Below are 17267 nucleotides of genomic sequence, written 5' to 3'. Positions count from 1 at the left end.
AAGAACAATCTTGAGGACATGGCTGCCTGCCAACGGGCTATGGACCTGCATCTTGTTTGCTCATCATCCTGTCAGTCATTTTCTTTCCTCTCTTATTTCTCTAAAGAATACAAAAATCTGAATTCAGAAACATCGAGACGTGAGCTTCTTTTCAGAGATGAAATCGTCACATTATAGAGTTCCGTGCTAATGATTCTTGCCTAGCCTTGCGGAAACCAGGAAACCTCTGCCTAGACCGGAGGGGTCCGCACTGCGGGGCGAAAAGCAACACCTCAGCTCCAAACCCAAAGGTTTCAATATCAGCCAATCGCGGTCCGGGACTTCTCGGGACAACCAGAAACTCCTACCGGCGGTGAATAGCACTGAGGAAAGCCTATCTGCGTGGAGGTGGCGGAAGGGGTGGTGTCATAACTAGCCAATAGGATGAAAGTAATTGCTGTTGGGCGGGAGGAAGACCCAGCGAGCGTGCGTGAGGCCTCTCCCGGGAAGCAATGGCAGGAAGCTCTTAGGGCCAATGGCCGCGGCGAGCGGGCAGCGGTGCGCTTGCGCTCTGGGGCCCGGGGCTGCAGGCGGGAGGCGGGCAAAGTGGGGGAGGGGAGCGTGCTGGAGCTCCGTGGAGCTCCTGCAGCCGCGGCAGCCGCCGCCGTCGCCGCCGCAGCGAAGAGGCCATGTTGTGTGGTGTGTGGGGCGGGGGGAGGAGGAGGAGGGAGTAAAGCCGAGAGAGGAGACGGGAGAGACACCACACACACGGCACAAGATGGCCGGAGAGGCAGCAGCACCCAGAGCTGTCAGACGTTTTGCCGCGGCCAAGGTGCCCGCTGGCTGGCAGGGAGCTGTATTCGGGCGGCCCGGAAGCCCGCAGGAACTGGGTGGCCGTGGCTGAGGCGAGGCGGGCCTCGCACGGGTGCCGGAGCTCGTGGCCGAGAAGTCCAGGGCTGCCCGGCCCACGACGCCGAAAGCTGGGCTACGGCAGCGGCCACGGAGGTGCGCCGGGTCCCGGCCGCCTAGACCGAGCGTGGGCGGGAGGCTCGGGCGGGAGGTCAGTCCCGGTATCGAAGATGGAGACCAGAAGGTGCCAGTGGCCGAGTTATACCCGGTAAGTGGCTCCCCGGCTCCTTTTATTGTCCTTTGTCCTTGGGAGGAAAAGCAAAATGTCCTTGAGCGCGCCAGCGGGAGGGGGCGGCGGGCCTCGCCGGCCGGCTTTCCCCACAAAACCCCTGTAAGGTCGCGGCTGCCTCTCTCCGGCGGGATGCGTCTCTGCCGCGGGCCGGGGTCGCGGGCGGGGGTGGGGGCACGCGGGGCCCTGCCGCAGACCCGCGGGTGGGCGGGGGGCGGCTTTGCTGCCGGGACCCGGACCTGGCGGCCGAGGGGCGGCGGCGGGAGACCGCAGGCGGGAGCCCAAAGGGGACCGCACCAGGAGAGCCCCTGCATGTCCCGGTGAGTTATTTTGTTATTTAGGGTAAAAAAATCCTTTTCAGGTTCTCCACCGTGGAGCTTTTTAATCTCTTTCCGGTGGTAAGGTGGGAACTCATCTTAGAGGTCGAATTTAAAAGAACAATGGAACCCTGACTACATTTAAAACAAAAATAAAACTTGTCTTTTTTTTTCCCCCCATTGGGTGTTGGCTTTTAACTCTTTCAAAGCTGATTTTGAAAACGGCTGCAGTGTTATAGATGTGAACAGTGTTGCTGTTTATTAAATCTTTTATAACGTTAAGGTTATCTTTTAAAAATGCAAGTTGGAAGAGTGCATCTAGTGTTTCAAAAATTACGAAGACAAGTTTAGTGTATCGTCTAGGCAGTTTAATGGGTATAGATTTGATAATTACGGTGCTAGATGATGACGTTTGATTAATACAGTTTATTTTACGGAGTAATTATTCAAGTTCATTTGACATCCTGGTACCTGAATATGGTTAAATATACTGTTTGGTACTTTTAAAAAAGGTCGTAAGGAGCCCTTATCTGTAACTTATCACACCTGAATGTTAAAACGTAGTTGGGTCAGTTCCTAGTCTTTAAAAGTTGAAGTTCATCATCTTTTCGTTTTTTTTTTTTTTTTTAATTGTATGTTGTTATAAACCATGATCGAAAAACTTTTACAAAGGAGTATTCTGACACAAAATCTCTTCGTGAAGTTACTTTCTCGTAGTGTAAATATTAAAGTAGGACTGCTGTCGGTAATGGGCGATGAAGAGGAGCCATATTTGTTGCATTTGTTGCATGTATAAAAATCTAGATGGCTTAAAAACGGCATAGTATTTTGAAAATACAGGTTTCAAAAAATTGTAACGTTCTCTATAGTCTCTAATTGTGAAAATCTTTGAAGGGGAATTTAAGTTTAATGGTTTGAAGAACAAACCAGGAATGCACAAACCTTTGTGTATTTTAGAATATATTTGTCTTCATTCTGCGGAGCTCTTGTGTTGAAAAATAGTGTTAGGAAGTCTTACGTAGTACATCTGAAACCCAAGATTCTGGTTTATTTGACCACATTTTTAAAGGTATTTTTACCAGTAAAATTGCTTTTGAATAGCTTTGGCATAGTGGTACATGTTACATCAGTTGCGTATATCTTCATTTTACAGAATGTTGTTTCAGATTCTAATTTTAAGAGCTGAGTTTGGTCCTTTAAATCAACATATTTGAGGTTTTTGAACATTGACTGTGGTTTTAATCTAGTCTTTTAGAATCTAGTTCTTTAGAAAGAAACCTTTTTGAAGAGTGAAATGCAAAAAAACTGCTAGCAGTTTTAACATCATAAGATCTTTTTACATGTAAATGGAGGAGGAGAAAGACTGAAAATATCCAAGACCCTGGTTTGAAATTAAGTAATGGTAAACATACTTCAAGTTTTAGACTTGTTTAAAAGACAAAGCTAATATCCCACTTGATGAGATCAAATAACTTGTTGTTTAAAATTTAAAGTAACCAGTGGCCATTTTAAACTTCATTAATTTCTCCAGAAGCAATTTTTAATTAGTCATAACTGTAAAAGGTATTTCTAGATGGTAAAGGAAATTTTGAGGTGATTACATTATTTAAAAATGGTAAACTTTTCCTTTGTTTTGTTTATTGCCAGGCATCAAAAGAGGAAAAATAAAAACAAGGTCATAATCTCAAATCTGTTTAAGGAGTCTAATTTTCTCTATATCTTTTTAATAATTTCAGTGCCTTAATCCTTAGTATTTGTCAATACCACCAAAACGTGGGAAACAAAGACTGATACATAGTAAAAATAAGAAATATCTGCAATCATAAATGTACAGGTTGTGTGTCTATGAATCATCTCTTTAATTTGTCCATAGATCTTACATTTGAAATACTCTCTTATTGTTTCATCACATTTAATTTTTGGCCAAGAAATGTTTAAAAATCAAAACATTGATATCAATCTTTTTCTTTTTTTTAAGGTTACTTACAGAGTTTAAAATTAATTTGCTTATGGTTTGAACAAATACATCTTTTATCCCAGGTAAGATCTGGTAAATTTTTATTGCTTTGACATAAAATTAACTTCTTATGATTTGTTTTTGTTTTTTATTGATTATATTTCAAATAAGCAGTGAATGTTAACGTATGACTTTTTAAAATAGTGATTATGAATTGAGTAGGTATCTGAAATCATTAAAAAAGCCTTTAAACCTTTTCAGTGAATGAAAAATTAAAAGAATCTGAGCATGGCCATTGTAATGTAATGTTGCCATGAATAGTTTAAAATGCTGAAAATCTGTTATGCCTTTGTTTAATTTTGGAAACAAGAAAGACTGATTTATTTTGGGGGAAATCTATGTACCAAAGAGATATTCTTTTCTTTTCATCTCTAATATACCATGCAAATGGTTTTAATTTTCTAAATATTTGAAAAAAGTAAATACGTTGGAAAATTTGAATTGGTTTGCTGTTTATACTTATCAACTTCAGGGAAGAACATTTTAAAAATCAGTTTTGAGCATAGATTTCAGTTTTTGTTTTTTTTATATAATTAGTTGTTTTTTAATTTTTACTTATTGTTGATTGCTTCTTTAGTAAGTTACTTAGAATGCTATGTTTTTTTTCCCCCCCCCTAAAAGGTATGTCATTTTGAAGACTGACATTGTACTTTTATCCTTGAGGATTAAGGAGATCTTTGGGAAAGTCTGTATTTTATCTAGTAAGTAAGTAAATGTTTTATCCAACATCTGTATTTGAGTAGTTTACTGAAATTTCGGTAGGAAAATATCACTAAAGTTTGTTAATGAGACATAAACCGAACTAGAATTCTTATCTGTTAAAAAAAAAAAAGGGGGGGGGGAATGTAAAAAGATCCATTAAATTACATCAGAACACTTTTGTATTACTATTAAAATAGGTGATGCATGGTAAAATGCATATGATTTACATTGATGAATGTAATTATATGGTACATTATGACATTTAATACCTCCCTATAAAATGGTTCTTTAGGATTACGGTTAAATTTGTAGTAGAGTCATTAGTATATATCATTATAATGTAGAGGTACATTCCTTACCTATTTTTTTTTTTTAATGCTACAGCCGAATTTTAGGGATGACCTAGATTTTTGCATTTGCTGATTGAAAGATTCTTTAAACAGCTACAATTTCAAAATCCAAATATGCACTATCATATCCTGGTTTTTATTAAATGTATTTAAAATAATCATTTCCCTTCTTCATTAGTTTATTTTTAAACAGATATAAAAATTAGCTATTTTCCAGGAAACTAGAGGTATTGCACATAAAGAAACCTTTGATTTATAGCTTAGTAATTGTTTTTAAACCATAATAGGTAGAAATAGTATTCAATCATAAACCATGGAACCAATACATTAACATCTTAAAACTGGATAAGTGAATGAAGAAAATATGCCCACTAGTACTTTTAAGGAAATGTTTTCGTTCATATAAAGAGAACATTGAATTTAGAAGTTAATGTCAAGTTGTTATTAGTAAGTGATTGGCCAGAGGAAATATGACATAAAATGAGAAATAGTTTGGGAACTTTTAAGAATAGACAAATAATTAAAATAAGGGCAAGTTTATCTTTGTTTTTGGAATTTACGTGAAAAATAAAGTACAATCTTTTTATTTGTTGGTGTTGGCTTATTCCATTGATCCGAATAGGCGATAAGGGGAATTTTTATTGTTTTTGTTTTTGCTTAACTTTTCCTTTTCAAGCCTTTCAACAGTTTGATTAAATTTTTGTTTATTATTTTGTGCAGAAAGAAATGTATAACTTAACTATATAGTGTCTTACAGGTAGAACCTACTGAAAAAGTTGACTTTCTTCATTCCAGGGTTCTTTAATACAAATGCCAAGATTAGATTCACTCTGTGCAATTTGATAAAATATCAAATTGGCATTCATGAATTGGGCATTGTTAGAAAAATTGAGAATTAGGTATTTTCTATAAAGTGTAAGTTCTAAGTACAAATAGGTGAGATATTTATAATGGCCTATCAAAGGTGTAATTTGATCTGTTGGAGGAAAAAATGAGTTTAAGGTGATAAATTTTAAATGAGGCTTTTTTATCTTTCACTTTGTATTAGTAATTTTTTAACAAGACTTCCAAGTGATATAGTAACTAAATTAATCCCCAGTCTAATGGGATATAGCTTTGTTATAACACACGAGGTATAAAGGATTAGAATAAATCACATTTTATAAAGATCTACATGTGCTTGGATCCTTAATAATAATGCTTATATTCTGTGTTTGAATATTTATTGCTTGAGCCAATCTTATATAGGGGACATATTTGATCGGCATACAAGGGCAAATGTGAATGTAGATATTATTCTACATTGGTAAAATTATATTATCTATAAGATGCATAGTAGATGGTGTATATAGTATTATATTGCTTGAAATTGTTTAATAAGAAAGGTAAGTTATATACTAAAGTTTCCTGCTTAAGAACCAAAGTGACATATTTGTATCACTCATACCAAGTGATAACATTTTAGCATTTTGGAATAATGCTTGTATTATAAAAATCTGGTGATTATGTGATTAGGTTGGATTGCATTTGATTTTCTGTTTAAAAAAATTCTTGACATTCCATAGGAATGAAAGAAGCTGTGCTGTAGCTAGATCACAGGTATTATAAACAATGACCTGACATTTAGAGTCTAGACTATATGAAATAGGTAATTTTCTTGAAGTTTAGTTTTCTATTTATAGTTTCTTAACTATTAAAAAATTTGGGCTATGAACAACTAGTTAATTTTTTTTCTCGGAGATTTTATTGTTTGTGGAAAGGCATAATTGAAAAAGAAAGATAATTTGAGGGCATTTCTATATTCTGCTTTAATCAAAGGTGAAAAATATAATAAAAATTCAGCTAAATTAGGAGATCAGCTTCTAATGTAGCAAGCTCTGCAGTCTTGACATTTATTTTATAGACCTTCATCCTCTTAATTTATATGAAGGCTTTAGAGTTTATAATCTCTTAAGATCACTCTTAGGTCTTAAATTGTGATAAAAATAATGGTAAGGAATATTTAATTCTCATGCAGACTCATTTTTGCATTACAAGATGTGTTTTTTTGTGTTGAAGCTGTTGGAATAACGTAATACCTGGGGTGATAGTATACTTGACTTTCTCATTGATTTTTGGTCATTTCCAAATATTAGTAGTAGAAATAGATACACTGGAAAACTAATTAAGGTGCAAAATTGTCTTTAAACAATAAGGATTTAGAATGCTGCAATAAAATTATTTTTTGGTTTTTCTTTTTTTTTAAATTTTTTAGTTATACATGGGCACGATATCTTTATTTTGTTTATTTATTTTTATGTGGTGCTGAGGATTGAATCCAGTGCCTCACATTTGTGAGGCAAGTGCTCTGCCACTGAGCCACAACCTTAGCCCCTATTTTTTGTTTTTTCTATTTATTACTTTAATAAAGACATTTAATCTGTTGAATATATTTTCATAAAATCTTTGTAGTGTACAACATTATAAACAAGATGCTTGTAGTTTGCATGCCTGGTATAATCTGTTTAACTTCCTTTAAGAATTTTATGCATTTCAAAGATAAATGTTCTCATTTTTACCTGCTACCTTCCCCTTTCAGATGGATGCAAACTTTTCAAATTGGCTATTAAATATAATTATATTCAAAAAGGTCCTTATAATTTAAATTGAAGCGAAATGTCATAAGTAATATGTTACTTGACATTTATGTACCAATTATGTGTTATATTCTGTATAACAATCTGGCAAAAAATTTGATTTGTGTATTATGCAATACTTGATAGGTCCATGTTTCAGAAAACAATCCTTTTATATTTGAAACTAAGTCATTTGTTTGAAATTGAGTATTTCCTAAGCAAGCAATTAAGTCTTTAAAGTGTACTATGTGATGATCATAATAATTTTAATTTAGGTTATCAAGCTATTTTTTTTTAACTGTAATGGTTTTTGACTTGTCTTAAAGAATTAAGTTTTCTTAGGATTCCTAATGACTTTATAATATAACTATCATTATAGTTGTAATGATAGTTTATAACTATCATTACCCTATTTTTAAGATTCCTATGTTTCACATGGCTCTAGATTTTAGACTTAATTTAAATTTTCAAAGTTTTTAAAGGAATTTTAAGTAACTAAAACCTTTTATTCTAAAAGATCCAGTAAAGGGGCTGGAGTTGTGGCTCGGTAGTAGAGCACTTGCCTAGTATGTGTGAGGCCATGGGTTCGATTCTCAGCACCACAAATAAATAAATGAATAAAATAAAGGTCCATCAGCATCTAAAAAGATTAAAAAAAAAAAAAAAAAAAAAAAAAAAAGATCCAGTAACAAATGGTAATTCATATAATTTGTTATTAAATCATAAATTATAATGTTGGGAAATATGTAGGACAGAAATACAAGCAAAACATCAACTTTAATAGTCTGTTTAAGATGAACGTGACTCTTCCATTCCCAGTTTCAAAGGATGGCATAGTACAGACTTTATCAATTTTGAGAAAGGAGACACTGATATCAGTCGTTTTTCCTGAGGGTACAAAGTAAAGATACAAGTTCTTTTTTTCGTTTTGCTGTGGGAGAACCCAAAAGCACATATTTGTGGTACTACTAGCTAACCTATTTGTTAAGTAGATTATCTGATCAGTATTAGGGATTTCCCTTAGAAATTTCTTTCACTGAAATTCTTTTTTAAGTCAAGCCTGGTACAGTGGCGCACACCTGTCATCCCAGCAGCTTGGGAAGCTGAGGCAGGAGGATCCTGAGTTCAAAGTCAGCCTCAGCAACATAGTGGCTCCCTGGATGGTTAAGTGCCCCTGGGTTCAGTCCCCTGTACAAGAAAAGACAAGACTAAGTCAGCTCTTCCTTTCTCTAAAGGATTAAATCAGTTATTTTAGATGGTTGATTTAAGGTTCGTCTTCATAAAATCTTCTTTTCCTTATAGGGTCAGATTAAATTTAGAAGCTTTAAAGCGTATTTCTTTTGAATTGCTTCAACATTTTGGGAAGTCATGTTTTAGTATACATATTTTTAAAAAAAAATTTTTGTACTGGGAATTAAGCCCAGGAGTGCTTTACTATTGAGCTAGTAAAGCACCAGTTCTTTTTAAATTTTTTAAATTTTGAGACAAGGTCTCACTAAGTTACCTAGGGACTTGCCAAGTTGCTAAAGATGGCCTTGAATTTGGGATCCTCCTGCCTCAGCCTTCTGAGTTGCTGGAATTACAGACATGTGCCACCATTCCTGGCTAGTGTCTATTCTTAAAAGTAATTTAAAGTCAGCTCTTTGTTATATTCCTTGATAATGATTTGTCAAAATGAAATTTAGATTTGGTAAGATAAACCAGGATATATACCCTTTAACTTGAAAGCTAGTCCTTCAACAGCATTTTGGTACCTTAGTTTTAACTTAAATCTTAAAGGTAAGCTCTGCCTTTTGCTGTCTAAAAACTTTAAATTGTTACATATTTTTATTGAACTTTGAAAGAGTATTATTGTATCTCTACCTCTTTTTTTTAAATGTGGAACTGGAGATAGGACCCAGGGGTGCTGTATCCCTGAGCTACATCCCCAGCCTTTTTTTCTATTTTGAGATAGGGTCTCGATAAGTTGCTGAGGCTGGTCTCAAATGTGGAACTTCCTGCTTCTGCTTCTTTAGTGGGATTTCAGGTGTGTCCCACCAAACCCAGTTTTATTTCGCTGTAAACCTAGGGCCTTGTGCATATCAGGCAAGTGATGTAAGACAGAACTAAATTCTGTCTTACATATTACTATCTCTACATATTACTGTGATTATATAATCATTTAGAAACAGGACTAACTACAAAAGTATATACCTGGATTCAGAAGGTATTTGAGATATGGGCTACGCGAGGTGGCACACACCTGTAATTCCAGTGGAGGCTGAGAATAGGAGGATTGTGAGTTCAAAGCCAGCCTCAGAAAAGCAATGTCCTCCGCCCCAAAGGCATTTGAGATATGGGAAACACTGTTTTTCATGTTAACTTATCAGACATTTAAGTCTAACTAGTGAAAAGCATAGTAGTTTATTACCAAGTACATATTTTATAGAGGGTTAGTGTTGTTTAGTTCCAGTAGATCAGTCAATTAGTAGTTTGAAACCATGCTTTCAGTTTTCTGACACTTTATGTTAGTGTTGATTATGTACATGCTTATGTACATTATGTTGAATATAATACATGATAATATGAAATAATGTGGCAATATCAGTGGATCATTTTTGAGAAGGCTTGAAAGTAAATTAGATGAAAGACCAGAAGATGAAATAATTGTGCATCTTTGGGAGTGATGTTGGCTTTATTTTCAATTCTGGCTGCCCATCAGATCTACCTAGAAAACTCAAATATTTTCTTAATCTGTTAGAGTTCATGGGGGATGAGATTTAGGCTTATAATTTTAGAGTGATTTATTCTAAAAGTGAACCAAATTTAAGATTCTTCAGAGCTTTTCTGTCTTGTGCATGACCATATTGTTCACAAATACATGTTTACCTTGGTTTGTTGGTGAGTGATCCTTATAAGATGTTAAAATTTCTGTATGAATTATGGTATACATTTTGGTATAAACAATCTTATTTTTGCTGAGTGTGGTGGTGCATGCCTGTAATTCCAGTGATTCAGGGAGCTGAGGCAGGAGGATTACAAGTTCAGGCCAGCCTGGGCAATTTAGTGAGACCCTGTTTCAAAAAAAAACCTGGGATGTAGCTCAGTGGTGGAGTGTTCCTTGGTTTCAGTCACCAGTAAGGCCCCTACCCCCCAAATTCATTTTGTAGTTTACTATGTATAAAATTATATACTTTGTGTCTTCTACAGAAGTATGACTCCCCAGATAGAACAATCTAAAGGGCCCATACAACATAGTAATCATTGGTGGAAACATTTAGTAAGTATTATTTAATTTACATGTTTAATCTGCTTGTAGTTTTAAATTGTGAATGAACCTTTTTTTGAGTCGGAATTATAAAAATATAGCAGAATTTAGCAAAGCTAAAAAATAGTACAAGAATACCAGTATGGTAATGTGTGTAAAGTTTGATAATCACATTTTTACTTACTAATTTTACCTATTTTCTGTTTCATTACTTAAACTTAGATAAAATTAAGATGTGAACAAACTCACAGTTGAACCTGTTTTTGACATTCTGTCTTAGATCTGGATGTTGGAAACTTACCCTTGTTTTTGTAAATAAAGTTTTTCTTTGCAGTATACCTGTACTTTTTCATTGATATGCTTTGTGGTTGCTTTCACGCTATAGTATTAAGAGTTGAGCAGTTGTACCAAATAGCCACATAACCTAAAATAATTTACTACCTGGTCCTCTAAGGAAAGCTTGCTGACATTTGTTCTAGATCTGTCTTTACTTGTTAACTTAATCTTGCCTATGTATAATTCAGGAGTTCTTGGGTTCTCTTTGGGTAATACAACATACTTTTTAAATGATTTTCAGTATTGTAATTGTTTTGAATAAATTAGGGAATTCTGAAGTTCCTTAAATTTGAAAGCCCAATACTGAGAAGTAGTGAGAAAGAGTATGGTGGGTGGTTTTGTTTAAATGGATTTGGATGAATCCTCAAATGGATTTATTTGTCATCAATAGGGCTTTTTAGGTAATTGTATACTAGCTACTTCATAAGAGTAATTCTTTTGAAATATTTGGGAGTCTAGTTCTAGAAATTTTTCTGTTAATTTCTACCATGGCTTCCCATTGTATAAATGGCTACCAAGGCCTGCAAAATGTTTGTTCCTTTGTTTTTTTGTATTTTGATGAGGGAGAGGAAGCACAAAGCTGGAAAGTTTCTTAATGTACAGTTACTAGGCTCATTTCTGATCATGCTTTAAAGAAGTTAGTTGCATTGTACATAGTAGATGCTCAATATATACTTGTTGATTTATTATATAGTTTTCGTTAAACATCAACTTGTATTTAGAATTTAAAAAAATGAAAATGAAATTCATTATTAAAGCAAATGTTAAATATTAATTTTTAGAAAACCAAAATTTTGACTCAGTTAAAATTAAAACTGATTATCTTCATATTCCCCCACCTCCCCTAATTCTTAACTTGGTTAATACGATTTGATTGAGTTGTAAAACTTTCTGGGTTCCTTTTCTTGGTTATTATAAGTGACCCTTTTCTTCTAGTAAGCTGATCTTTTTTGTAATTAGTTTTTATGCCTATCTTTTATAAGACCCAGAATTGTTTATATATTCTATTGAGGATTTAAGCAATTTTTTAAAATAGTGCAGTATAATATGAGTTCATCTTTTAGGGTTTTCTTACATAAATTTTTATTGTATTTAAAGACCAAGTACAGATGAGATTGAAATCATATTGTAAGCACCAAGATTCTCAGTTACATGGTGGGGATGGATGAATTTTTGCTCTGATTTGTAATTTTGCATCTGTTTGATTCTTTGATTTTGAAATGTGTTTAAATTTTAAAATAATATATATAAATTACATTAATTTAATGACAGTTTTATTAGAGCCACCTATTTTATTTTTTGGTATAGGGATTGAACCCAGAGGTGCACAACCACTGAGCTACATCCCTAGTCCTTTTTATTTTGAGATGGGGGTCTCACTAAGTTGGTTAGGACCTTGCTAAATTGCTAAGGCTGGCTTTGAAGTTTCAATCCTCCTACCTCAGCCTCCTAAGCTGCTGGAATTAACAGATGTGCATCACCATTCCCAGCAGAGCCACCTTTTTTAAAAAATTAAGAATCATCAATCATTTTCATGTACTCCTTTCTTTCCCCCATATTTTTATTTGCTATTAAAAATGGCATAGTTTGCTGAGAAGTAGTGGTAGACTGTTTATGGAGTCCTCCTTAAACCCAAACCAGATAAAGCCATTTCTTGCATCTCAGTTTACAGTGTAGTTTCTACTGGCCCAGTGTTTTTGCAAGAAATTTACTGAAGTACAAATGCAAGAAAAGACTTATATGCTCATTTCATGTTCTCATTTTCCCTAAGTGGAGGATTTGAAGGGCTAGTAGTTAATCATTATCCTGTTGCCATTGAAACTTTTGCCTTTGCTGTGGGACTTGTTCTCGGAACAAGAATATATTCCTTGAAATATAAACCTAGTGAACACTGAAGTGGGAAAATTCTAACTATTCACATTATGAGCTTGAGCCTTATGTGTGAAGCACAGAAAAGATGTAGGTCTTTTTAATTATGGAATTCTAGACTAAAGCATCATCTAGTAAGTATGTCTGTAGTAATTCATGAGTTACTGGAGAGGAAAGTGGAGTAGGGCTTTGATAAGTGAAACCTATCCAAGGTTTTTTTTGAAGGATACTGATTATATTTTAATACAATACTCCCTCATTAAATTGGAATGTGTTTGTTTTTAAATTATTGGTCCTACGATCCTATGTGTTCTTCTGAGATAGCCTTACTTTTTAATATAAATTATTTTCATTTGGTATTTGAGGTGCTTAAGTAATCTGCTTAGTGTGGTACATTGGGACGATAGCCAACATTTGTTGAGATCTTTCTATATGCCAAATAATGTGTTACAAACACTAATTCATTTAATCCTTACTATTGCCAGAAGAGATAGATAATACAATTATTTATGTTTCACAGATGATCTATGGATTTTGTTAGTAAGAAAATTTCCAGCCTCACAGAACTCATGGCTAATTCCCTTCTCATTTTTAAATAAAACTTCGCTTATTTACAAGTTTAGTGTTTATAAGAATTTGAAACTCCATGAATATAAATGGATTACCTCTGAATCCCTCATTGATATTTTATTAGTTCTGATTCTTGTATTAGTGCTTTTGCTTATTAGCAAAATTCTCACTTTTGGCTTTGTATTGATATGCAGTAGTTTAGATTGATTTTGGCTTTAACAATGTTATAAGAGTTGTCTGCTTTTTCAAGTAGCATTTTTTCTTTACAATTTGCTTTTTCTATCTTAAATAAATGCTTTTGTGATGGTATGACAAATAATGCTACTATTTTCTAATCTAATATTGTCATATAAACTAGTGCATTTTTTTGAATAATTTTGAAGTCATTTGATTGCCTTTTGATATTTTTACTACTTTGTTTTTTAAATAATAGTCTTGGAAAGAAATTTCATATTATCATCCAAGTTTTACCTCTTGTTCCTTGGCAGGATATAAATCAGTGAGTTTCTCATTTAATGTACCAAAATGAATAAATAGCACCTGTAGCTGTTAGTGATTGTAACATGTTATTAATGAATTAGTGTCGTTATGCATCATAATTATTTATATCACCAATATAATTTAGAACTTTATCCTTCATTGTAACAATAGAGATCGAGGAGAATTTGGTTTATAATTAACGGTGAGTAAGAAATGATGGAGCTGGGGTAGTGGTGCATGCCGGTAATCCCAGCTGCTTGGGAGGCTAATGCAGGAGGATCAAAATTTTGAGGCCACCCTCCTCAATTTAGTGAGACCTTATCTCAAAAAATAAAAAGGGTTGGGGATGTGGCTAAGTGGTAGAGAGCCCCTATAGTGGTTCAATCTCGATATTGCCCTTCCCCCTCAAAGGGAATGGTATGTTTGTATTAAAAATAGCCATCATTTCTTAATTTCTAAGAAATATATAAGACAAATTGAAGATACTTTATTACGGGAATGAATGAGTTATTTCTCATTTTAAGACAGGAGAGAACTCCAAAGTCTATTAAGAAATATCTTACTTTTGAAGGTAACAATTAATCACTCATTTCTTTTTTAATAGGGTGGCAGGATCTTTTTGGTTTTGTTATGTAATAGACAACATATTCTAATAATAGTCAGAAATGGAAATTTACATTCAATGAGCAAAAAAATGACTTTTTATATTTATTTTTCTACAAGTTAGTCCTATCTCTGTAAATTGAGATTGAGAGTTGTAAGATTTATAGAGAAGAAAGGGTAGAAACTTGTTTTTGCATTTATGTTTTATCAAGATGAATCCAGATAATTTTCTTAGTGGTAAAATCACCTGGCTTCTCACTGTTCCATTAGTCGAAATTATTTAAATTATAGTTTTATTTTTCTTTGAGGAATATTTGATATTTTGGCATTGTGAAAGTATTCAGTTGTATGCTGTTTGGAAATTGATATCATTTTACAGCAAATACCCAATAAGCAAGGTAGACATTTTATGTTTTTCATTTTTTTTTCCTGGTGGCTTCATATTTTCTGCATTTTCAGATGTGTAAGTAAAAATGGTGCCATTTATATAGGCCATTTGTATTTATCTAAACAAAATTAACATGTTAGACTAGAAAAGTATGCTATGATCTTCTGCTTTTTTTTTTAATCCCTTAAGATTCTTTTCTATAATTAGTTTTTTTTGAAGGCGCTTGGAAACTTTTCTGCATTGAGATTTAGAATCCACAGTGTTTCTGTAATTTTAGCTTTCCAGGAATTTTGAATTTGAATTTTTGTTCTTTCTTTTTGTGTACCCAGTATGATACTAGTATTAAATATTAAAAATTTGACTCTCTAGTGCCCCTTTTTATTAGATACAAATGTAGCTGACAGAAGAACTTAGTTACTTGTGTAAGTTTTTCATTGATTCTGTTTTAGAAGTCCTTGCATATAACTTCAGTATAATAGTTTCATAAGTGTAAACTGTTAATGGAATTAAAAGTTTGGGGTATGGTAGGGTATCTTCATGGTGGGCGGATGTTTTCTGTTTGAAGCAATAAGATTATTGGTATTCCAACAGCATTTTTTTCTTTAATTTTTTTTTTTTTTTTATCAAGCACCCAGTCAGCTTGAAGAGTCTCAAATGGACCTTACCACTGAGAAATCAAGATGGCAGTCCACTATGGGGACATGAGGAAAATGGATTAATACAAGAGTGCTGTGATAATACACAACCAAGAAAGGGTTCTTTTAACATGGATTCCATGAAATGAATGAATGAAGATATAGGTTTCTTACCCAACACAAATGGACAGTGGATTTTACTTTCAAAAAACTTTTGTATCATTAAAACCAGTGCATTTTTGACCTTGGAGAAGACAGCACGGTAGTTTGTATGCTTGGAATTTTTTGCCTTTTGATTTGTTTTGAGCATGACCTCATGGAATGTTATCTTTAATAAAATTTCTAACACTTAAAAATTTCTCAGTTTGGGCCTTTTTTTTTTTTTTTTTTAAAGTAGAAGTCTTATATGTTCAGTTACCGCCTTATTAACACTTTGACTTTTACAGTTGCCCAGCAGTATAGTATAGTGAATAAAGCTGGTAAAATGAAAATGGTGTGCTGGAAAGTGTTTTATTTGGCTGATTAAGATTTAATGTTTTTGACCAAGCTTTACAAATTTATTTGTTCTTTGGGATGGTCATTTGATTAAAATGTGATTTTGTGTTTATAAGTTTTGGGTGAATTTCTTGAATTTGTATTTTTTTAAACACCTTGCAAAACAGGTTAATCAATGGATAATCAGAGAATATTCAGTGTGCCATCATATTTTAGTAAGCTTTTGAAACAGTGTTTGTTGCCCTCAAACTCAGTTATTTCTCTCTCAATTATCCTTTGTTGGTTGAAATGGTCCCTTTACCTTCGCTTTTTAATATTACAAATAAAACATTTTGCAATAGAATATTCATCTAAATATTTAAGTTAAACTGATGTCTCATTGTCTTAATATTGGGGAAAGATGTGTTGGATTTATAGGGAAGTGTCTTTAGGGTCTATACAAAAAGACGTAAATAGTTTGTGGTAATGTGTATAATACAGTTTATGTACATTTCAAACAGGATTGGTATCTTGTGCCTTATTGTTACAATTGGTTATTTAAAATGAATCACCGTGCCATATTATTACCTGTGTTTGAATTTCAAGTACCAGGTTCTCATTTGTTGCTGATAACTAATAATAGTTACTATAATATTATTAAGTTGATATGCTTTATTTTGATAGAACAAATGAATCATTGATCATATTTTCTCATAGCAGAATGAAGAATAGTTCAGGTTAATTTTTTTTTGTTAGAAATAATCATAAAGGGTTTGTGATTAATGTCAAATATAATAGTGGACAAATCTATGGTCAATATTCATGTAGTATTTGTTCTGATTGATTGATATGAGGGGCTGTTTGATCTTTGTGTGTGTTCCAAAGTGCAGTTGTGGATCTTGATTTTGATACTGAAGTTTTTATAGAATTGAAGGAGTTTTAGTTGTGGATTTTATGTTTACTTAGATTCAAAATTGTTGTTTTTGTTGGTTGTAAATCTAAAATGGATTTCTGTAGTGAGGGAAGGACATGGTTCTGACAAAAATATAATTTTGAGTAAGGAAAGTTGAGTGGATTTTTTTTAGGAGACATGAATGTGTTGTCTGCATGGATGCTTGATGAGATCATTGACTAATAGTTTTTGACAACAGTAATAATTTTGTTTCTTTAGATCTTATGGTTTTGATCTTTAGGAGACTGCTCTGTGACATTACCTTGATAACTTGCCATCAGATCTGATCTATTGTTAATAACCTATCTTTGTTGAAATGGGTATACACTTAAAATTTAATTTGAAGTAATAAGGAAATGGTTGGGAGATGTGTATGTTCTGTTGATGTTTGGAAATGGAGTTTCTTGGGTTTCTGATTTAAAGGTGACCATGGTTGGTCCTTATACTTGAATTTGAAGTACTTTGTTTTGCCTAAATTAGTATGGGAAGAAAATATAATACTGAGAATGTTTTGTTGGGTGAAAATCCAGGGTTATATAATGGGTTAATGATTTTTGTGTACAAAGAAATACTGAGATTTTTGGGAAAAAAGATT

At 33.7% G+C, this 17267-nt stretch overlaps 1 long non-coding RNA gene across 2 annotated transcripts; it reads left to right on the top strand.

The window, feature by feature from the left end:
* The first annotated feature begins 632 nt into the window (after positions 1–632).
* LOC124087661 (uncharacterized) lies at positions 633–15604 on the top strand. Of its 2 annotated transcripts, none has more exons than XR_009226136.1 (5): positions 633–1096; positions 3413–3474; positions 4073–4156; positions 10308–10377; positions 15240–15604. It is a non-coding gene; the product is annotated as an uncharacterized LOC124087661 (long non-coding RNA). The 2 variants fall into 2 exon arrangements; XR_009226135.1 differs by having other exon boundaries at positions 640–1096; positions 4073–4152.
* Positions 15605–17267: the final 1663 nt, after the last annotated feature.

The sequence above is a fragment of the Marmota monax genome, unplaced genomic scaffold (genome assembly GCF_021218885.2).
Source record: "Marmota monax isolate L192 unplaced genomic scaffold, Marmota_monax_Labrador192_F-V1.1 WCK01_AAM20220418_F8-fsc00005, whole genome shotgun sequence".
NCBI classification, from domain to species: domain Eukaryota; kingdom Metazoa; phylum Chordata; class Mammalia; order Rodentia; family Sciuridae; genus Marmota; species Marmota monax.
Note: the sequence above shows the minus strand (reverse complement) of the source record. Positions and strands in the feature narration are given on the sequence as shown.